The sequence below is a fragment of the Capra hircus genome, chromosome 1, assembly GCF_001704415.2.
Source record: "Capra hircus breed San Clemente chromosome 1, ASM170441v1, whole genome shotgun sequence".
In the NCBI taxonomy this organism is placed as follows: domain Eukaryota; kingdom Metazoa; phylum Chordata; class Mammalia; order Artiodactyla; family Bovidae; genus Capra; species Capra hircus.
This window is the reverse complement of record NC_030808.1, coordinates 16,688,605-16,711,576: the sequence shown is the minus strand read 5'-3', so window position 1 is coordinate 16,711,576 and position 22,972 is coordinate 16,688,605.

Sequence of the window (22,972 nt, the reverse complement as noted above, 5' to 3'; positions counted from 1 at the left end):
TTTAATCGTTGCAGTCACCATCTGCAGTGATTTTGGAGCCCAAAATTATAAAGTTTATCACTGTTTCCATTGTTTTCCCTTTATTTGCCATGAAGTGATGGGACCAGAGGCCGTGATCTTTGTTTTCTAAATGTTGAATTTTAAGCCAACTTGTTTACTCTCCTATTTCACTTTGATCAAGAGCCTCTTAAGTTCTTCTTCACTTTCTGCCACAAGGGTGGTGTCATCTGTATATCCAAAGTTATTGATATTTCTCCCTGAAGCTTTAATTCCAGCTTGTGCTTTATCCAGCCCAGCATTCCTCATGATGTACTCTGCATATACACTAAATAAGCAGGCTGACCATATACAAACTTGATGTAATCCTTTACTGATTTGAAACCAGTCTGTTGCTCCATGTACAGCTCTTACTATTGCTTCTTGATCGACATACAGATTTCTCAGGAGGCAGGTCAGGTAGTCTGGTATTCCCAACTCTTTAAGAATTTTCCACAGTTTATTGTGATCCACACAGTCAAAGGCTTTGACATAGTCAATAAAGCAGAAGTAGATGTTTTTCTGGAACTCTCTTGCCTTTTTTGATGATCCAGCAGATGTTGGTTCCTCTGCCTTTTTTAAACCCAACTTAGACATCTGGAAGTTCACAGTTCACATCCTGTTGAAGGCTGGCTTGGAGAATTTTGAGCATTATTTTGCTAGCGTGTGAGATGAGTGCAATTGTGCGGTAGGATGAACATTCCTTGACATTGCCTTCCTTTGCGATTGGAATGAAAACGGACCTTTTCCAGTCCTGTGGCCATGGCTGAGCTTTCCATATTTGCTGGCATATTGAGTGTGGCGCTTTCACAGCATCATCTTTTAGGATTTGAAATAGCTCAACTGGAATTCCATCACCTCCGCTACCTTTGTTTTTAGTGATTCTTCCTAAGGCCCACTTGACTTCACATTCCAGTATGTGAATTTAAGCCAAATTCAGGCTTAAATTGAAGAAAATGTTGAAAACCACTAGACCATTCAGGAATGACCTAAATCAAATCCCTTACAATTATACAGTGGAAGTGACAAATAAATTCAAGGGATTAGATTTGAGAGACAGAGTGCCTGAAGATCTAAGGATGGAGGTTAGTGACGTTATACAAGAGGCAGTGATCAAGACCAACTCCAAGATAAAGGCCATTTATGTGAATCGCCTTTTTAACTCTTCCTTCATGACTGGTGAATACGTTAAGTCTGAAAGCAATATGCTCATTTCTTATCCTATAATAAGTGTGTGTGTGTGTGTGTCTGTGTGTGTGTGTGTGTATCAAGCACTTGTCAGAAACTGCTCCAAGAGTCATAATGATAAATAAGAAGAGAGAAAATCTTTTTTGATTTTAGTGAATGCACAGCATACTACAGGTGTAAATACATAAATAATTAGACAAAATTAAGTAGAGTAACAGACTAACCAGTTAAGAGGACTCATTAATAGAGTGGTCAGGGTTGACCTCTCTGGAAAGGTGTCTCTGAAGAGAGAACTGCTATGAGAACATGAGCGTTGTAGATGTCTAGAGTAAGAACAATCTGAACAAAGATAGAGCAAGTTTAGGGACACTGAAGTTAAATGTGATGTATTTGGCAATATTTGTGTGATATATACAACAGAGGCAAGTATGATAAAACTCACTGAACAATATGGAAAATGGCAATACTTAAAATCACTGTTTCAGATTATTTCCGAGTAAAGCTCCATTCTTAAATCATTTAGCAAAGCACGGGGTAGCAATGATTGAAAACAAATCAAAACAAAACAAAACAAAACAAAACAAAAAGCAGGAAAACTCTAGCCCAAACACAGTTGATTTCTTGCTTATACTGCATGTCCATGTGGTTTAGCGTAGAGCATTGCTTGTTATCACATAAGGATCCTGACATTACCTCAATGCTGGCTTCCTCAATCACAGAGACTGGAAAAAATAGACAATAGGAATTTATATACTGACTAATAAAGCTTCTTTTGGTCACTTGTATTAAGCAAGAGGCATCTATTAGCTGGGCTTCCCCGGTGGCTCTTTGGTAAAGAATCTGCTTGCAATGCAGGAGGTGCGAGTTAAATCCCTGGGTCCAGAGGATCCCTTGGAGGAGGACATAGCAACCCACTCTGGTATTCTTCCCTGGAGAGTCTCATGGACAGAAGAGCCTTGTGGGCTACAGTCCATAGGATCGCCAAGAGTCAGACATGGGCATGACTGAAGCGGCTGAGCACCCGTGAGCATCTATTATCTATTGTAGTCCAAGCAATTCTGCCACTGATTCCTGGTATGAAAGTCATCAAGAAAAACACAGCACAGTCAAGAACTGGATGAAACAGGTTGGACTCCTTAGAGAAGAGACAGAGCAAGATGAGCTTCTGTAGTAGGCATTGGTCCCCCATCATCAACCAGTCCCTCCTGACGGCTGATTCAGGGTGATCATTCTGCATCCATTCCTCTGGCACAGGAGTTTGAGGATCTCATCCCCTCCCTGCAGGCAGCAGAAATAGTGGAGTTGGCTGGGTGCTAGATGACACACAAAGTAACAACATAGTACATGTTGAATCTGAAACTGAGAATGGTATTCCCATGGAAGGCATTAAGTCCAGCACAGGTTATTAGGAGTTTTTATCTTTTAGCATAAAAGTGCTCCAAGTCTGAGGCCTAATTTAAGTGTCCAAGTGGGCAGGCAGGCTGTGTCTGTTCACTGCCCAGGTGTGGGAGAGATGTCCAAGGCTGGATAACAGGGCTGTTTTTCTCAACATTTTCAGATCCTAATTCTTTGTGCTTCCCAGGAAGGAAATACGTATAGTCCTCCTTCCTCAGAAGACTCTGAAGGGATAGCAGCAATGTCATGGATAGTAATAGTCTTTCAGTTATGTGTTTAGAAGTTAAACAAGTCATTATATCTTGTCACATATTTATGTTAACTTGTCAAGGTATTAATGTATTAATAGTTTAAAGATGAGAATGATGTAAAGAAATTCAAAGGCAAAGATAAATTGTAAATTTCAGCCACCAGAAAAAAAAATACAATAATAGATCAGTATAATAGGCTTTTCAATAATGTGGCATATTTCAACACTGTCAATAACTTATTTCTTTATAGAAATTTAGGTATAACAGGTAAATGCATCATTTTATTATCTCATAAATGAAACTTTCTGGCCAAGTATCATTTACATTAGTAACTCTGGGATGGCATAAGTTTAGGATAAATACATGGTTTTCAGCAAATATTGGTTTTGTCTGCTGGAAGCTCAAAGGTTTTATTTCAAAATTTGATATGGTCATCCTTTCTAGTTTGTAACAAAATTTTATTATTGTTTCTTTTTGCTTCCTCAAAATCTCCTCCAGTTTTGATAAGGCTTATCTATAAACATGATTGAGAGAACAGATGGTGTTTCATGGGAGATTGGTGTTAATTTTGAAAATCATGAGGAAAGAGATGGACGTAGATATTTCATTTTCCTTTCTGATGCATTCCACTTTAATAGAAGCCATTTTATTAAGCCAAGTTTGGGTTGAATTTGTACAAACACACCTATCGCAATTAGTCACATGTATAATTATCCTGTTTTGCAATATTCCAAAGTTTTTACATGTTATTAATGCTGCTTTAAATTTAGGGGAAAAAAAGGAAAGCAATATTGTTGCATTAGTTAGAAATTAATTGAAAGTAGTTGCTCAAAACAAAGCAAAACAAAACCAGTTTCAGTGTATTACCTCTTTCTTCCGATAGTTGAAAAATCTATCATTAAATTTAGTTACTTCTGTTTCCTTCATTTGTATGATGCTTAGCAGTATCAATTACATGTAGACTGCATGCTTAAAGATAGTTTAGAATTGCAATAACAGAGACTAGCATATTTCCTTTTATTCAAAGAGGTATAGCTATAAATGTACATGTACATTTCATATTTCAATATAAGCAACTATGTTATCCTTAATGTGTGTATATGTGTGTGTGTTTATACACTCACTATATGATCACATAAATTAGGATATACAGATAGATACATGTATACAAATGTATGCATACATATCAATATATAAATACATATTTTTTGAAAAGAGAGGAAAGTCAAGCACCTACACCAGGTCCGATCCTGCTTAGCTTCCAAGATCAGATGAGATCAGGCACGTTCAGGGTGGTATGGACATAGACTGCATACAAATATATGCATGCATGTCAATGTATAAATATATATTTTTTGAAAAGAGAGGAAAAAATAAGCACCTACTATTTTGTTCTAGTATACTTGATCTCCTAAATTTGAAAAATTTCTTTTAAAGAACTGAATCTTATTAGCAACACTAAGAAATGGTGAATGTCATAAAATGATAAAGAAAACATGAAAGTTATTTGCTTTGATGTCCCAGAGGATGACAGTATATAGAAGGAGTTGAGGACATCCAAGTGTCAAGGGTCTTAAATAATAAAAGTAAAATAAAAATTAAAAATAATAATAATAATAATAAAAGTAAATACTTTTTTCTTATAAAATTAAAAGAAAAAAGGAATGTAAATCTATTTGGCAATTTATAGTTATGATTAATATTAACCATATTATATATGTTTAATATTATAAGTAGCTTGGAAAATTTCTATGAGCTTATATAAATCTATTATTGGAGGAAGGAGCCACAATAACTGACAAGTAAAATATAATTAGGTTTTTTTCATTTGGTTATGAGGGCTTTTCCTAATGAAATAGAAGAAAGTCACTTAAAGATCACTTTACATTTGTCCCATATAAGCAAAGATCCATTAACTGTATTGATCTCTCTACAAAATGGTAAGGTAATAATTAGAGCAAAGTCCGCATTTCAATATAATTTATTTCAATTTAATACAGATAAACCTATATTGATTTTACCCAGTGCTAGTTATTGTGAAGGTAACAAATAAAAATAAGATGCAATCCTGCTTTCAGGAGTATACAAATTAGTGGTAATGTAACACAGCAACACATTCAAACAAAAAACCTGAACTAGAGTTTGAAAAACAATTCAAAATTTCATTTATTGCTGTATTTTTCTCACTGTATAATCACTTGACTTGGCTTAAAATATTTCACTTTTTTTTTTTTAACCTTAAGTGTTGAATGCCACTTAATACAAGTGCCAGCTCAGACTTTCTGTTTCACCTGTAGTACATAAAGAACTTTTGGAAGTCATCACTCTTGTTCTCACAACAAGAAGTTGAACAAACTGAAGCTCTTTTTTTTTTCTTCCAGATCTATTGGAAAATTAAGATCGCAGGGCATAATGTCACTGTGGAATCTAGACTCACAGACATATACAGAAACCACAGTCAATATCAGCTATGATTTGGTACAGGTAACACTGGGAAAAATAACTGGTAGAGAGAGACACAAGGGTAACTGACAAATTGCTGAAGGAGGAGCTTGAGTATTAGGAATCACTGGGAGGCCAACCATTAATGGTGGCACCACACCTTTGTGAGTATTATCTCCAGAGTTTTACCACATTCTGACTATAAAGGTAAGAGAGAAAATCTTCTCCTCTTGTGGACATGATAAAGGGAAAAGTTAACATGTTGAAAAATGCCCAGGGGGGAAGTAAAAATTCTGCAATATTTAACGTGTGATCTGCATAACAAAAGACTGTATATAAGCACATTTATTTGAGTAGAGCTTGATCTTTCTTGGGAATGTGTAACTGGACAACTCCAGTTGCCTCCAGCCTACACTCTCACATAGGAAAGGGAAAACAAAGGCTAAGAAACACTTCTGAAAGTCACAGCCCTGCCCAGGGTCTAGGTCAAAGAAAAAACTAAGACTTAATAATAATAACATTTGAGAATGCTTTTGCTGCCCAGCATCTTCACACCATACAAAATGGGTTCCAATATAATAACAAAGATTACTACTAAGAGAGCAAACAGGCAAAGATGTTAATTAAAAGAAAAAAAAAAGAGTTATTAGGCAAAACCCCAAACTAAAGGACATTGGAAGTGGGAAAAAAAATAGAAAACTAGAAGAAACTGACACTTCTAACACCTACAGTTACAGAAAGCATTAAGCAAAGCCCAGTTCCTAGCCAAATATATTGTGGTTACTGTTCAGTTATTCAGTCATGTCTGATTCTTTGTGACCCCATGGACTGCAGCACACCAGCCTTCTCTGTCATTTACTGTCTCCTGAAGTTTACACAAACTCATATCCATTGAGTCTGTGATGCTATGCAACTGTCTCATTCTCTGTCACCCCCTTCTCTCCTGCCCTCAATCTTTCCTAGCATCAGTGTCTTTGCCAATGAGTCAGCCCTTTGCATCAGTGGCCAAAGTACTGGAGCTTCAGCTTCAGCATCGGTCCTTTCAGTGAATATTCAGGACTGATTTCCTTTAGGATGGACTGGTTGGATCTCCTTGCAGCCCAAGGGACTCTCAAGAGTCTTCTCCAACACCACAGTTCAAAAGCATCAGTTCTTTGCCACTCAGCCTTCCTTTTGGTCCACCTCTCACATCTGTACATGACTATTGGAAAAATCATAGCTTTAACTATAAAGACCTTTGTTGGCAAAGTGATGTCTTTACTTTTTAATAAACTGTCTAGATCTGTCATAGCCAAATATATATCTGTATCTATCTATCTATCTATATAATATCACAGTAAAAATCTATCTACTTTGGTTCCTTTTCCCCTATATATCATGTATGCCTTTAAAAAAATTACATTGTATCCTCAAAAACAAGAAAAACTAAAGCTTAAGGGAAAAAACAAGCATTAGAATCAGATTCAAATATGCCAAAGATTTTGAAAATATGAGAAAGAAAATTTAAATATGCTTGTGTGTGAGCTGAGTCATGTTTGACAATTTATGATGCCACAAATGTCACCCTCCAGGCTTCTCTGTTCATGGAATTTTCCAGGCAGGAATACAGGAGTGGCTTGCAATTTCTTACTCCAGGGGATCCTCCGGTCCCAGGGATTGAACCCATGTCTCTTGTGTCTTTTGCATTGACAGGAGATTCTTTGCCACTGTGCCACCTGGAAGGCCTCAGGGAACTTAAATAACTATGATTAATATGTTCAGGGCTTTAGTGAAAGAGGAGACAACATGCAAGAATAAATGGTTAATTTAAGCAGGCAGATGAAGATCCTAATGTAAAATGAAAGAAAACACCACAGGGGAAAAAAACACTATTACACAAATAAAAGATGCCTTTGATGAGTTCATCAGAGACCGAAAAAAGCTAAAGTTAAATCAGTGAGTTCCAAGAGATAGCCAATAAATTCCCAAAAGTCAAAGTGAAGAGAGAAAAAAGAATAAAAATGGAAAAGAAGATTCAATCTTTCAGACTATTATTAAACACATGTATGTGTAAAGGACATATTAGAAGAAGAAAGTGAAAAGGGAGCAAAATAAATATTTGAAGAAACCATGTCTGAAAATTCCCCCAAATTAATGACAGACACTAAATCACAGATACAGAAAGCTGAGAGAATACCAAGCAGAATAAATAGCAAAATATTCTATAGTTAGGCATATCATATCCAATTATAGAAAACCAAAGTCCAAGAGAAATCTTGAAATAGGCCAATAAATCAAGGGGAGAGTCAGAAGGCAAGATAAAATCTTACTTATAGAAGAATAAGGATAATAAATTATCAGATTTTTTAAAACCATAAACTACACAAACAAGAAAAGAGTGAAGCGAAATATTTTGAGTTGAACATAAAAACTTTCTATGTTTTTAGAACACTATATCTAGCAAAATTATTATTCAAAAGTGACAAATCAAGGATTTTATCAGACACAAACTGAGAGAATATGGTACCTGTAGTCTTATCTCACACAGATGACTCTTTGAAGTTCTTAAGAGAGAATAAAAGCAATATTGGTCAGAAGATCAGAGCTTTATGAAGAAAGCAAGTCCATCAGAAAAGAAAAAAAAGAACATAAAATTGTATTTACTTGTTCTTAAGTTATAGGTCACTGTTACTTGAAAATAATAATAGGAATAATGTGTGTTTCAATGGGTAAGTGAAACGAATGACAACAGCATTATAAGAGAATGAAAGGCAGTAACCAGAGTATTTTAAGTTACCCTTATTAGCCGTGAAGTAGATGGTGCTACTTGAAAACTAACTTAGATTATGTGTAAAAGTATTCAAGCTGGTTTTAGAAAAGGCAGAGGAACCAGAGATCAAATTGCCAACATCCGCTGGATCATCAAAAAAGCCAGAGAGTTCCAGAAAAACATCCATTTCTGCTTGCTTGACTATGCCAAAAGCCTTTGACTGTGTGGATCATAATAAACTGTGGAAAATTCTGAAAGAGATGGGAATACCAGATCACCTGACCTGCCTCTTGAGAAACCTGTATGCAGGTCAGGAAGCAACAGTTTTTTTTTTTTTTAATTTTTATTTATTTTTTTATTTTTTAAATTTTAAAATCTTTAATTCTTACATGCATTCCCAAACATGAACCCCCTCCCACCTCCCTCCCCACAACATCCCTCTAGAACTGGACATGGGACAACAGACTGGTTCCAAATAGGAGGAGTATGTCAAGGTTGTATATTGTCACCCTGCTTATTTAACTTATATTCAGAGTACATCATGAGAAACTCTGGGCTGGAAGAAGCACAAGCTGGACTCAAGATTGCCGGGAGAAATATCAGTAACCTCAGACATGCAGATGACACAACCCTTATGGCATAAAGTGAAGAAAAACTAAAAAGCTTCTTGATGAAAGTAAAAGAGGAGAGTGAAAAAGTTGGCTTAAAGCTCAACATTTTCTGAGATCATGGCATCTGGTCCCATCACTTCATGGGAAATAGATGGGGAAACAGTGGAAACAGTGTCAGACTTTATTTTTTGGGGGGCTCTAAAATCACTGCAGATGGTGATTGCAGCCATGAAATTAAAAGACGCTTACTCCTTGGAAGGAAAATTGTGACCAACCTAGGCAGCATATTAATAAACAGAGACATTACTTTGCCAACAAAGGTCCATCTAGTCAAGGCTATGGTTTTTCCAGTGGTCATGTATGGATGTGAGAGTTGGACTATAACGAAAGCTGAGTGCCAAAAAATTGATGCTTTTGAACTGTGGTTTTGGAGAAGACTCTTGAGAATCCCTTGGACTGCAAGGAGATCCAACCAGTCCATCCTAAAGGAGATCAATCCTGGGTGTTCATTGGAAGGACTGATGTTGAAGCTGAAACTCCAATACTTTGGCCACCTGATGCAAAGAGCTGACTCATTTGAAAAGACCCTTATGCTGGGAAAGGTTGAAGGCAGGAGGAGAAGGGGGCAACAGAGAATGAAACAGTTGGATGGCATCACTGACTCAGTGGACATGAGTTTGGTTAAACTCTAGGAGTTGATGATGGATAGGGAGGCCTGGTGTGCTGCAGCCCAAGGGGTTGCAAAGAGCTGGACATGACTGAGTGACGGAACTGAACTGAAGTGAGGTATGCTGTAAAATTAATGCTCACAAGGAAATCTATGATAATGTACCTATATATTAGAAAAGACACTAGGTCTACAAGCAATAATCTAAGTTACCATCCCAAAAATTGAGAGAAAAAAGGAATGCAACTCTAAAGCAGGGGAAAGAAAAGTGAAAGTGAAAATGAAGTTGCTCAGTCGTGTCCGACTCTTTGCGCCCCGTGGACTGTAGCCCACCAAGCTCCTCCGTCCATGGGGTTCTCCAGGCAAGAATACTGGGGTGGGTTGCTACTTCCTTCTCCAGGGGATCTTCCTGACCCAAGGATCGAACTCAGGGCTCCAACATTGCAGGCAGATGCTTTAACCTCTGCACCACAGCAGGGGAGATCAATATAAAAAATTAGAGCAGAAGTCCATAAAATCATAAGCTGAAAATAAACAGAGGAAAAAATCAGCGAGAGTGAAAGCTAGTTTTTTTTTTTTTTTTAAGCAATTTACACTGCTGTTCTGAGTCTCAGTTTCCCTACTAGTGGATGGAAATAGTAATGTCTACATTGAAGTGGTATGGAAGAGAAGATCAAATATAAAATGTTATGGCACACAATAGGGGCTTCGCAGGTGCACTAGTGGTAAAGAACCTCCCTGGCAGCAGAGGAGACATAAAAGATGCATGTATGATACCTGGGTTGGGAAGATCACTTGGAGAAGGGCATGGCAATCCACTTCACTATTCTTGCCTTGAGAATCTCATTGACAAAGGAGCTGGTAGGCTATAGTCAACGAGGTCACAAAGAGTCAAGCACAACTGAAGTAACTTAGCATACATAGTAAGGGCAAATTGCATGTTTAATATTATCATTTTTAAGAGTATTATACACAAGAAATTGATATTGATAATAGATATGAGTGGAGATAAATTCCGAGTATTCAATTCAATGAATTAAAAAGGGAGTAGTTCAAAGATACCTATTATATCTCTACAAGAAATATCTTAAACATAACACTATCAAACATCATCTGATTTTAAATTTGAGATCTGAATTTTAAAATATTTAACTCTAAGTTGTCTTTTGTGAAAACTTAAGAAGGGAAGATTATTTTTTTTAAACCACTTACTTAGGTAGCTTTATCTTCTATAGCACTCTCTGAAATAATCTCACAGATGAACCAGTTTGATTTTGTACATAAAAATATCAAAGTTGCAAGGTGACAGCTGTGCATACTGATGTCTATATTAAGCTTACCAGAAAAATGACTGAAAAAATAATTCTTTTTCAGCAGAAATAGATGAAGATTTAGTGTTTCTTGATTTTTCTTTGTAATAAACTGTCTCCAGAGATTCAGTGTTTTAGAACAGTAAAAAGCCTGCCGATAAAGTGATTTATATGGAACACTCAGATCCAGAGGGTAAACGGCAGTGTTTAATGTCTCTGCATTGCACTCAGAGGAAAGAGAACCAGACAGATCCAATTATGGAATTTATAATTCAATAACTAGCTTCACTTTTCTAACCCAGTAATCTCATCAATTCTGACTCTTAAAGAAACAAACACGTATTTCCCCTCCAATCATATCATCTATTGTTATAAATGAAATAAATGGTAGCATTCCATATGAGATACTAGCTTAGATGTACTTAGACTTATTTAAAATGTAATATTTAATGCCAATGTAACTTTTGTTTCAGTAAGATTAATATTCACCATGCTGATGACTTTATTCCTGATCACTTTGAAGACCTTCGTACAGAGTACTACATTATTACTAGAACAGCTAGTAGAAAAAGAGTTCTGGTATATAGGTAGATGATACAGTCTCCATGGGCTTTGATTTCAGAATTTTTGACTCTCAAAGTCTTTCTCCCAAGTAATGTAAGATCCATACAATTCCTTTAGCAGGAATGAAAGCTTATAAGACCGAAAAAAAAAAAAAAAAACCTCTTGGAAGGTGAGAAATGTTGAAATAATTTTCAAACTAAATATAAAGTAATATTTAACCTGTATATAATTCTGGACAACTCACAAGAGACAAGAGGGTACAGAAACCAAAGATAGGGAATTTTGTAAGCACACTGCTTTTTTGTTTTGTTATTTGCTATGTTTTCACCATTGCCAGTCCCTAAATGTTATTGTCTTCTTTTTTTTTTTAATTTAGGGAGATACATATTTAGGCAATTTGGTTTTTACCTGGAAAATTAGCAGTAAAATTGTGACTAGTGGAAATTTGTCAATGTGACTCTTTTTAGAGACAAAGGGAAAAATGCAGCTATAAGGAAAACGAAGAAAATTACAAAGTTACAAACCAAAGAATATAGCTAAGGAAAATGCTAGTTGGGTAAAGAATATAAGTAGGCACTTGATAAAAGAGGTGGGTTTATGGAAAACTACCCAAGGAAGTAAACTTCTGTGGGAATCTGTAGGAACAATTTTTTTTTTTTTTAATAGTCAAGGAGCCTGGGGTGAGGTGGACAGTGGCAGGACAAATTCTTCCTATGCTAAAAATAATAACACTGCTTAGTCTTAATATAACTCTAGACTCTAGAGTTATCAACTCTAGAGTTATCAAGAATATCAACTCTAGGGTTTGATATTCTTATATTTTGCTCCAGACTGCATTTGACTCAAAGACTGCAAATTAAAAGTACATAATTCCCCTGGGGCAAGGATACCTACCTCTACAAATATAATCCTAAAGGAAATTAATCCTAACTATTCATGGAAGGACTGATGCTGAAACTGAAGCTCCAAGAATCCAAGAACTCCAAGAATCAACTCACTGGAAAATACCTTGACACTGGGAAAGATTGGAAGGCAAAATGAGAAGGGGGTGGCAGAGGATGAGATGGTTAGATAGCATCATGGACTCAATGAACATGAATTTAAGCAAATTCTGGAATAATGAAGGAGAGGGAAGCCTTGCATTCTTCAGACCATGGGGTCACAAAGAGTTGGACATGACTAAGGGACTGAGGAAAAACAACAAATACAATAGGAATTTAATGAATATGTATATTATATACATACATACATACATTATATATATATATATATATATGTCTGTTTATATAAATGTTGACCTCTTTGAAAAAACATTAAATTCAGGATATCAATATTTTATGTGTTTTGGGGCATATGGTTTCTTTGGTTTAAATTCTCATTTTTGATGACTCTTTCCAGTTGAGACAGATTAAGCATTCCTCCTCTTTAAATAATGATATTTTAAAAGTCTTGAATGACCCCAAATTTCTGTGACTGTTAAACAGTGGTTCAACTTCATTTAACTTAGAAATAATCATTTATTTGGTAAGTGATTTTGTTTCTGGCATTATTGTTTTAGACTTGAACATTGTCTGGAACTAGCAGGCAGATTTTCTAAGAAAGCCGAAATCAGTAACTGATTTACTGGTATTAGAGTCATAGAAAGGATAATATAGCCACTTTGCCCAAGGTATGCCTGTGTTACTTTGTTATTTATGAGTCACTGGCACTGCTGGAAAACAAACAGCTGCATCAGTATTTTCCTGGATATTAAAGTCACTTTTATTGATGCTTCTGAACTTGATATATCATCTCATAGGGACACTGCAAACAAAGCCCTTGTAAATATACAATTTATTACCAAGGAACCTATTTAATGAAAATGTCTGCTGCATGTAGGAAAAGTTACAATTGTCTGTTTGGAAAACATTCAAATTCTATTTCCAATTATGTATTAGTGTGAAGTTGCTGTGGATTTTGCTCTTTATCTTTCTCTTTTAAAATCTCAGTTAGATGATTATTGATCTTTCTTCCACAAAGAGACAGCTTAAATAGGAACAAGCAGTATATATTTTGAAGATTACGAGTGCTTTTGAGAAATGCATCTCCAACACATGAGCACTCTCTGTGAATTAAAATAAGGTTTATTTATTTTGTAGTAGAGTAAATGAATCAAATTTCATATTTAGGTTACTGATTCATGATTTGAAATTATTTTGATCCTCAGCTTATCAGAAAAAGTTTAGCATCCTAAGTGAAAAAGAAATAACTTCTGCCACTATTAATCACTCAAAAACTCACTTTTCCAACAATGTGGACAGTTTAAATTACTAACTCACACCTCAAATTGGAGGAAAATATTTGAGAGAATTTAATTCATTTTAAAATTTCCTCTTATTTTTTATAGTAGAATTGATATATACTCCTAAAAAAAGAAAAAATGCCCATTTAAGTCCAATATACTGTTTTGAACAATGCCATAACCCTTTCCTCATAAAACAAGTAGCTTCTTTCGAGTGGTTCAGATCACAAGACTACTAAAATTCTATATTTGTTTAAAAAGAAATGGACATAGCACTTTGGATTCATTTGAAGAGAAAAACTGAAACCCTTTAGTAAATGTACAACTGTATCACGTTTCTGTGTAACAATAACTCTAATAATAATAGACTTATAATAATAACTCTAATAATGAGTCAACATTATCCTCTTTATTCCCTGGAGAAAGAACAAAAGCAACACCAATAAACATAAGAAAACAACATATCAACCCCATTTTTAGTGAAACTGGGAAACATATATAATCCACGCAGTCAATAAGTCTCTTCAAAGTTGAGTTTGCTCACAAGCTATGTGGACAAGCTAAGCAGCAGGACATCTCAGACACATTTAGATACCCCACCAAACACCCATTGTGCCCTAGATGAGCATCTTGCTTGATGTGGAAAAGCAAATCACCTGCTCCCTGCCCTGCTCTGGTTGGAAAAAGAAATACAGACAACATGGCTATACAAGGGACCATCCACATGGCTTCTAGACAGCAGAAAAGAGGAAGGCCTTCCAGACACTTGCCCAATCCACTCCCCAGGGAATATTTTTAATCCAAGAAAACTCCAACTTGTTATTATTAGCAATACAAAGGAACTAGAAACCCTCAAAGCAAAGCTATTTTAGTATAGAAGATAAAAAGGCAAATAAAAACATACTAACATGATGAAGACTAACAGAAAATATAAAAACAAGAGTACAGAGAATAAAAACATGAAAACATTTTGTGGCTGTTTAAATAAAATAAATGGCTCTGTTATCTTAATTTAAATGTCCAGAGAGAGGGAGGATGGGATAAAGGGCTGAAATATATGTTACCAATCATAAGGAAAGAAGAGAAAATGAAATAATCACACATAAAGATAAATTGAAAGAATGCCTGGAATGGAAAAATAAAAGCTTCTGGGGAACAAAAAAACAGAACAAGATAAAGAGAATAGATAATGGAAAATAAATAAAGTGGAGACAAAGGGACTAAAAAATGCTATATGTAAATTATACTTCTAATAGAGTTTCTAGAAAGAAAGACAGGAAGAGAGCAAAGGACTGATGGAAGGAAGAAGTCAGAACTACTGGATTTTAGTGTTGCTATTCACTGCAGCTGAAGCTATGTGGTGATGGTTCTTAGTTGCTAAGTCATACCATTGATCAATGATAAAGGCCCGGAAAGTGAAAGTGAAGCCGCTCAGTCGTGTCCGACTCTTTGCCACCCCATGGCCTGTAGCCTACCAGGCTACTAAGTCCATGGGATTTTCCAGGCAAGAGACTGGAGTGGGTTGCCATTTCCTTCTCTAGGAGAGCTTCCCAACCTAGGGATTGAACCCAGGTCTCCCACATTGTAGGCAGATGCTTTACCGATTGAGCCACCAGGGAAGCCAACGGCCCAGAAGAAAATAATATTTTATTCTGACAAAGAGATTTCCTTCATGTTTAGCCGCCTTAGAAGTTACTTGGTTGACTGAAACTCAATAAACATGCCCTTCATCATATGTAGGTAAAAAATTGGCTATTTTTATTATATTTTTCTTTCTTACTTTTTCTGTCTTATTTGCATCTTAAAGTCCAAGAGAGTACATTTGTTTATCTCTTTGAATGGATTGATTACAAAGTTTGCAGAAGTTGTGGGTTTTTTTTTTTTTTTTAAGTTTTTTCACTGTTTTTCAGGTGATATGATTTCAATCACATCAGATATGCAGATGATACCATAGACATGCGGATTGCCTTCATGTTTAGCCTCCTTGGAAGTTACTTGGTTGATTGAAACTCAATAAACATGGCCTTCATCATATGTAGGTCACTTCAATTCAGTTCAGTTCAGTTGCTCAGTCATGTCTGACTCTTTGCGACCCCATGAATCGCAGCACGCCGGGCCTCCCTGTCCATCACCAAATCCCTGAGTTCACTCAGACTCATTTCCATTGAGTCAGTGATGCCATCCAGTTCATCTCATCCTCGGTCGTCCCCTTCTCCTCCTGCCCCCAACTCCTCCCAGTATCAGAGTCTTTTCCAATGAGTTAACTCTTTGCATAAGGTGGCCAGAGTACTGGAGTTTCAGCTTTAGCATCATTCCTTCCAAAGAAATCCCAGGGCTGATCTCCTTCAGAATGGACTGGCTGGACCTCCTTGCAGTCCAAGGGACCCTCAAGAGTCTTCTCCAACACCACAGTTCAAAAGCATCAATTCTTCATATGTGGGTAAAAATTGATTATTTTTATTATACTTTTCTTTCTTACTTTTTCTTTGGACTTTGCATCTTAAAGTCCAAGGGAGTACATTTGTTTCTCTTTGAAAGGATGCAAAGTTTGCGGAAGTTGTGGGGTTTTTTATTAAAGTTTTTTCACTGTTTTTCAGGTGATATGATTTCAATAACCTCAGATATGCAGATGACACCACACTTACGTCAGAAAGTGAAGAAGAACTAAGGAGCCTCTTGATGAAAATGAAAGAGGAGAGTGAAAAAGTTGGCTTAAAGCTCAACATTCAGAAAACTAATATAATGGCATCTGGTCTCACCAATTTTTGGCAAATAGATGGGGAAACACTAGAAACAGTGACAGACTATTTTGGGGGGCTCCAAAATCACTGCAAATGGTGACTGCAACCATGAAATTAAAAGATACTTACTCCTTGGAAGGAAAGTTATGACCAATATAGACAGCATATTAAAAAGCAGAGACATTACTTTGCCAACAAATGTTCGCCTAGTCAAAGCTATAGTTTTTCCGTTAGTCATGGATGGATGCAAGAATCAGACTATAAAGAAAGCTGAGCACTGAAAAATTGATGCTTTTGAACTATGGTGTTGGAGAAGACGCTTGAGAGTCCCTTGGACTGCAAGGAGATCCAAACAGTCCATCCTAAAGGAAATCAGTCCTAAATATTCATTGGAAGGACTGATGCTGAAGCTGAAACTCCAATACTTTGGCCATCTCATGCGAAGAACTGACTCATTAGAAAATACCCTGATGCTGGGAAATATTGAGGGCAGGAGGAGAAGGGGATGACAGAGGATGAGATGGTTGGATGACCTCACCAACTTAAAGGAGATGAGTTTGGGTAAACTCAGGGAGTTGGTGATGGACAGTGGGGTCTAGGGTGCTGCAGGCCATGGGGTCGCAAAGAGTCGGACACTACTGAGCGACTGAACTGAACTGAATGATTTCAATGACCTATCTTCTGGTTTAACCCTAAAGATTTCATATCTTTTCTTTCAATGTGATTATAATTTTGATTAATATTGAGCATAGTGATATTAGCTACCTTGAAATCTGTGTTTGCTAACTGTAACAATCAAGTCATTGCTCTTGGTTGATTGTTTTTCCTGATTTTTCTCATTCGTATTTTGATTAATTCTAAATTTTAGCTTGAATACAAAGACAGTATTCTGCCACATTCCTTTAAACATTCTTGTTTTGTTTTAAGTAGTCACTTAGCTAGATTGGGCTCAAACTGTAAACTCATATTCTTTCAGTTCAGTTCAGTTCAGTTCAGTCACTCAGTCATGTCCGACTGCAACACCATGAATTGCAGCACGCCAGGCCTCCTGTTCATCACCAATTCCCGCAGTTCACCCAAACACTTGTCCATCATGTCGGTGATGCCACCCAACCATCTTACCCTCTGTCGTCTCCTTCTCCTCCTGCCTCCAATCCCTCCCAGCCTCAGAGTTTTATTCCAGTGAGTCAGCTCTTCACATGAGGTGGCCGAAGTACTGGAGTTTCAGCCTTAGCATCAGACCTTCCAAAGAACATCCAGGACTGATCTCCTTTAGGATGGACTGGTTGGATCTCCTTGCAGTCCAAGGGACTCTCAAAAGTCTTCTCCAACACCACAGTTCAAAAGCATCAATTCTTCAGTGCTCAGCTTTCTTCACAGTCCAACTCTAACATCCATACATGACCACTGGAAAAACCATAGCCTTGACTAGATGTATCTTTGCTGACAAAGTAAAGTCTCTACTTTTGAATATGCTATCTAGGTTGGTCATAACTTTCCTTCCAAGGAGTAAGCATCTTTTAATTTCCAGGGAGCATTCACCATTTGCAATGATTTTGGAGCCCAAAAAAATAAAGTCGGACACTGCTTCCACTGTTTCCCCATCTATTCCCCTTGAAGTGATGGGCCAGATGCCATGATCTTAGTTTTCTGAATGTTGAGCTTTATGCCAACTTTTTCACTCTCCTCTTTCACTTTCATCAAGAGGATTTTTAGCTCCTCTTCACTTTCTGCCATAAGGGTGGTGTCATCTGCATATCTGAGGTTATTGATATTTCTCCTGCCAATCTTGATTCCAGCTTGTGTTTCTTCCAGTCCAGCATTTCTCATGATGTACTTTGCATATAAGTTAAATAAGCAGGGTGACAATATACAGCCTTGACCTACTCCTTTTCCTATTTGGAACCAGTCTGTTGTTCCATGTCTAGTTCTAACTGTTGCTTCCTGACCTGCATATAGGTTTCTCAAGAGGCAGGTCACGTGGTCTGGTATTCTCATCTCTTTCAGAATTTTCCACAGTTTATTGTGATCCTCAGAGTCAAAGGCTTTGGCATAGTCAATAAAGCAGAAATAGATATTCTTTAGCAGAAACTTAAATCTCAATTCATTTTTTAAATAACTTTTAGCTGGATGAGTTAAATGTGACCCACACATGCTTGATTCAGGAACAGATATTTAGGTAGAGTTTAAATGGAAATTAGATTTCTCAACTGAGAATATCTCCTGTCTGTGAACTCCCTTCTCATTTCCAGCTGTTGTGCTTGCTCTATATTTTGTCCTCCAGTTCTTATATCTGGAAAGAATATATGCTTTCTATGAGAGTTTGGGCTTCCCAGGTGGCACTAGTGGTAAACAACCTGCCAGCCAATGCGGGAGATGTAAGAGATGCAGGTTCAGTCCCTGGATTGGGAAGAAAGATCCCCCAGAATTCAGCCTAGCAAATCACTCCAGTACTCTTGCCTGGGGAACCCCATGGACGAGATACAGTACATAGGGTTGGACACGACTGAAGCAACTGAAGTGCACACACACACGAAAGTTTTAGTCTCTATGCAGAGTTGACATTTTTTTTACCCTCTCAGGCTAACGTTTGTAAAACTAAGAAACCTTTCTATTGTTAGTCCCTACCTCCAATTATTGACTGTTTTTCAGATTCCGTGTACATATGTGCATCATTTGAGATCTTCAGATCTTTAAAAAATGTATTTTTTAGTTGTTATCTGAAGACAGGACAGTTCTTTGTAGGAGAATACTTAGATCTGTGCTGAGCAAAATGCCAAGATACACAGATATGAATGTAGAAAAGTAAAAAAAAAAACTTCTTTTTAAGGAGATTACTATAGGACAACTATGTATGATGAACTGAAAAGATACATTAACAATGATTTATAACTAAATAACATAACTAATTAGGTATTTTTCTTATCTATCAATAGAGAGCTATGTGGTATATTCTTACGTTCACTTCAGTTCAGTTCATTCACTCAGTCGTGTCTGACTTTTTTGGACCCTATGAACCTCAGCATGCCAGGCCTCCCTGTCCATCACCAACTCCTGGAGTTCACTCAGACTCACGTCCATTGAGTCAGTGATACCATCCAGCCATCTCATCCTCTGTCGTCCCCTTCTCCTCCTGCCCTCAATCCCTCCCAGCATCAAAGTCTTTTCCAATGAGTCAACTCTTCGCATGAGGTGGCCAAAGTACTGGAGTTTCAGCTTTAGCATCATTCCTTCCAAAAAAATCCCAGGGCTGATCTCCTTCAGAACTGACTGGTTGGATCTCCTTGCAGTCCAGGGGACTCTCAAGAGTCTTCTCCAACACCACCGTTCAAAAGCATCAATTCTTCTGCTCTCAGCTTTCTTTATAGTCCAACTCTCACATCTATACGTGACCACTGGAAAAACAATAGCATTGACTAGACAGACATTTGTTGGCAAAGTAATGTCTCTGCTTTTGAATATGCTATCAAGGTTGGTTATAACTTTCCTTCCAAGAAGTGAGCGTCTTTTAATTTCATGGCTGCAATCACCAAGTACTAGTCCATAAAGAGATCATAAATAACTTATAGAAAAAGTAGAGATAACACAAAAATATTTATCTCATCATAGTGTACATGTTTAGAAACATAACAAAATATAAATTTGTTAAATGAATCCTCAGATGTGAGGTGGTATTTCCATTACAAAATGTTGCAAATATTTCTAAATAAATACAGATATTTTCAGTTCTGAGAATTGCTCCCATTTAGCAGCCATCTAGTGGCTCAGATGGTAGTGAATCTGCCTGCAGTGCTGGCACCCTGAGTCAATCTCTTGATCAGGAAGATGCCCTGGTGAATGGAATGGCAACCCACTCCAAAATTCTTGCCTGGAGAATTCCATGGACAGAGGAGCCTGGTGGTCTACAGTCCATGGGGCTGCAAAGAGTTAAACACACACACACACACACAAACACAAATACCTACCAGCACTATATTAAATGTAAATGTAGTAAGAGAGAGTTTTAAGCATCTCTGGCTTATGAAACTTTCAAAATGCTACTAAGTAATTTTGGGGTCACAGAGTAAAAAGAATTGAGATTTCAGACTAGCAGACATCAAAAATGAACACATTACCTAGAGAATGCAACTTAAACTGTGCTCAGAGGCATTTATATAATTTAATTGTTCTTTTGATAATCGAGTGAAATATAAAAATAATTTGAAAACAAGTAGAAAACAATCACACAAAGGCCTAGAGAAAAAACAACAAAAACCAATCAGATTTAAAAATAAAAACTGAGAAAGGATTGTGACTTCTATCACAAAGAACTGATTTCTATTATATATGGAAATTATTTAGAAACATAATAATTACCTAATAAATATGAGTAAAGTGTTAAAGGTCACAGAAATGAAACAAATGGCTTTTAAATATACGAAGCTTTAGCAATCTCCCTCTTAATAAAATGGATAAAAATTAAAGCTCTGGTAATATATCAATTTAATCTATAATATCAGCTTTAATCTCCAATAAGAAATTATTGAAAGTTTGGGGGAATATTTTTAGTTGGCAAAATAGATTTAAGGTCACTTATATTTAGAATATAGGAAACAATGATGCAGGATTCCCTAAATTAGTGATATTTCACACAATTTCCAAATGTCTTACCAGGTATTTACATACTAAAGAGTTTTTTATAATTATCTGAGTCTAGAATCTCCATCAAATTTATATATTTTTACTAAATATTAAGATCAGGGATTCATTGAATATTACAGTAATAGAACTATTCTGTGAATCAATAGAAGTGTCTAATCTATTTTTGCAGCTTTATCAAGAGCTGGCCACAATTTTTTATAATCACATCAACCATGTCAACTCTATGTGAGGTATGAGTTACTAACCCAACATACCTCTTTCAGATCATTAATTCAACTTAGTGCACACATCTAACTACTTAATTATGACTTCTCATGTGAGTACATTTATGTATTTATACATTGAGACACACATTTTCTTAAAAGTTTCTATTTCCACTTGCATTAAAGTTAGAACACTGAATTGACATGCTTATAAAATTATGTAGATATAAAGGCACAGGATGAATTTCACTGCAGCACAGTGCAAGAGAGTATTGCAATTCATTTTTTAATAAAAAGGAAGCACTGGGTCTACCAAGATTGAGAATGATGATGTAATAAAATGACAAAAACGTGAATGTTTAATAATACACTTACTTTGAAAGGCTCTAGGGAAACAAGAACTTTAATATATTGCTGGTGAGTTTGCAGATTGGTTCAATTCTTACGTCTGAAAATATCTATATATATTTGGAAATATCTGTGACATTTACTAGTGGAAATATCATGTCATATCCGAGGATCCACTTGAAAGATGTAATAGCATGCATGAAATGATATTTGTACAAGGTTACTTATTGGCCTATCGCTTGTGTTAACAAAAGATTGGAAACAACTATGTAATCAATGCTTGGGTGCTGATTATATGTTAATTCATATTCACATAATAAAATGCTATGTAGCTGTCAAGTACAATGGGGAATATATTTCCATTCTGATATGGTAAGATCTCCAAAATACTTTATTGAATGAAAGAAGCAGAATAGTGTGTAGAATTAAAGTTCTGTTGTGTGAAAAAAGAGGAAAACTCAGAATATATGCTTGTATTTTATTGTATTATTCCTTAAAAGAAATCTCTGGAAGAAAATACAAGTGCTGAATACCACTGCTCACCTGTGTGCGTTAGAGTTGGAGAGTTGGTGTTAGAAAAATGGACTGTCATACACAGGAAACAGAGGTTGACTACTCACTATGTTTAAATTTTAATGATTTAACCAACTGGATGTATCAATAATAAAATTAATTTTAAAATAAGCTTGAATATAGTTAATATCTGCCTATATTTATATATTAAATCTATTCAACACAAAGTGTTTCCTAGACCTTCTCACAGAAACAGTCACATATAGCTCTCAATAATGGGGAAAATCCATTAGCATAGGGATAGCAGATTTTGAGTGAAAAGATGAATATTTACACATCTCCATGGCTAAAGTCACACTGTGCAATGCTGTGTGCATAATCCCTTTGACGTTACTAAACTGCCTAAAACAGCCACACAAAAACACTGAAATCATACAGTAAGACATTTCCTGGCTGGAAAGAGAAACTATTAGAAGGTTGTCTGTTTGTGTTTTTTAAGGAAACATCGCCAACACAGAAAATAAATAGATCTAAGTGTTCTCAATAAAATGAGGTTTGAAGAAGTTGCCTTAGAAAATCAATCCACTCCTGCTACCTTCTGGATAACAACCAAAAATATCCATTCCGAACCTTGATGAAATTTTCTCGCCTGCTTTCAGCGAGCATGAGGAAAGTTTTAAAAGAGAATCTTTATCATAATTGAAGCCTATTGTTTATAATGACTTTTTAAATATTATATTCCACCTTTAAAAATCAATATTCTAGCAGAGATATTACCATTAGAAAAATTGGGACAAATTAATGTTGACCAATATTTTTCAAAGAGAGTCAGCACTGAAATTGCCACATAGATTTGAAGAGTCAGGTTGGGAAGGGAATTCATGGGTAGTAGATAGTTTTAAAGCAGCAATTACTTTACAAACATTGTGTTTTTCTCTTAGGATGGCTAAAAGAAGCAGATAAAATTCATGTTGTTTACAAAGCAGGCTAGTTGCATGCATTAATGAAAGAATATGTTAATAATGGTTGAAA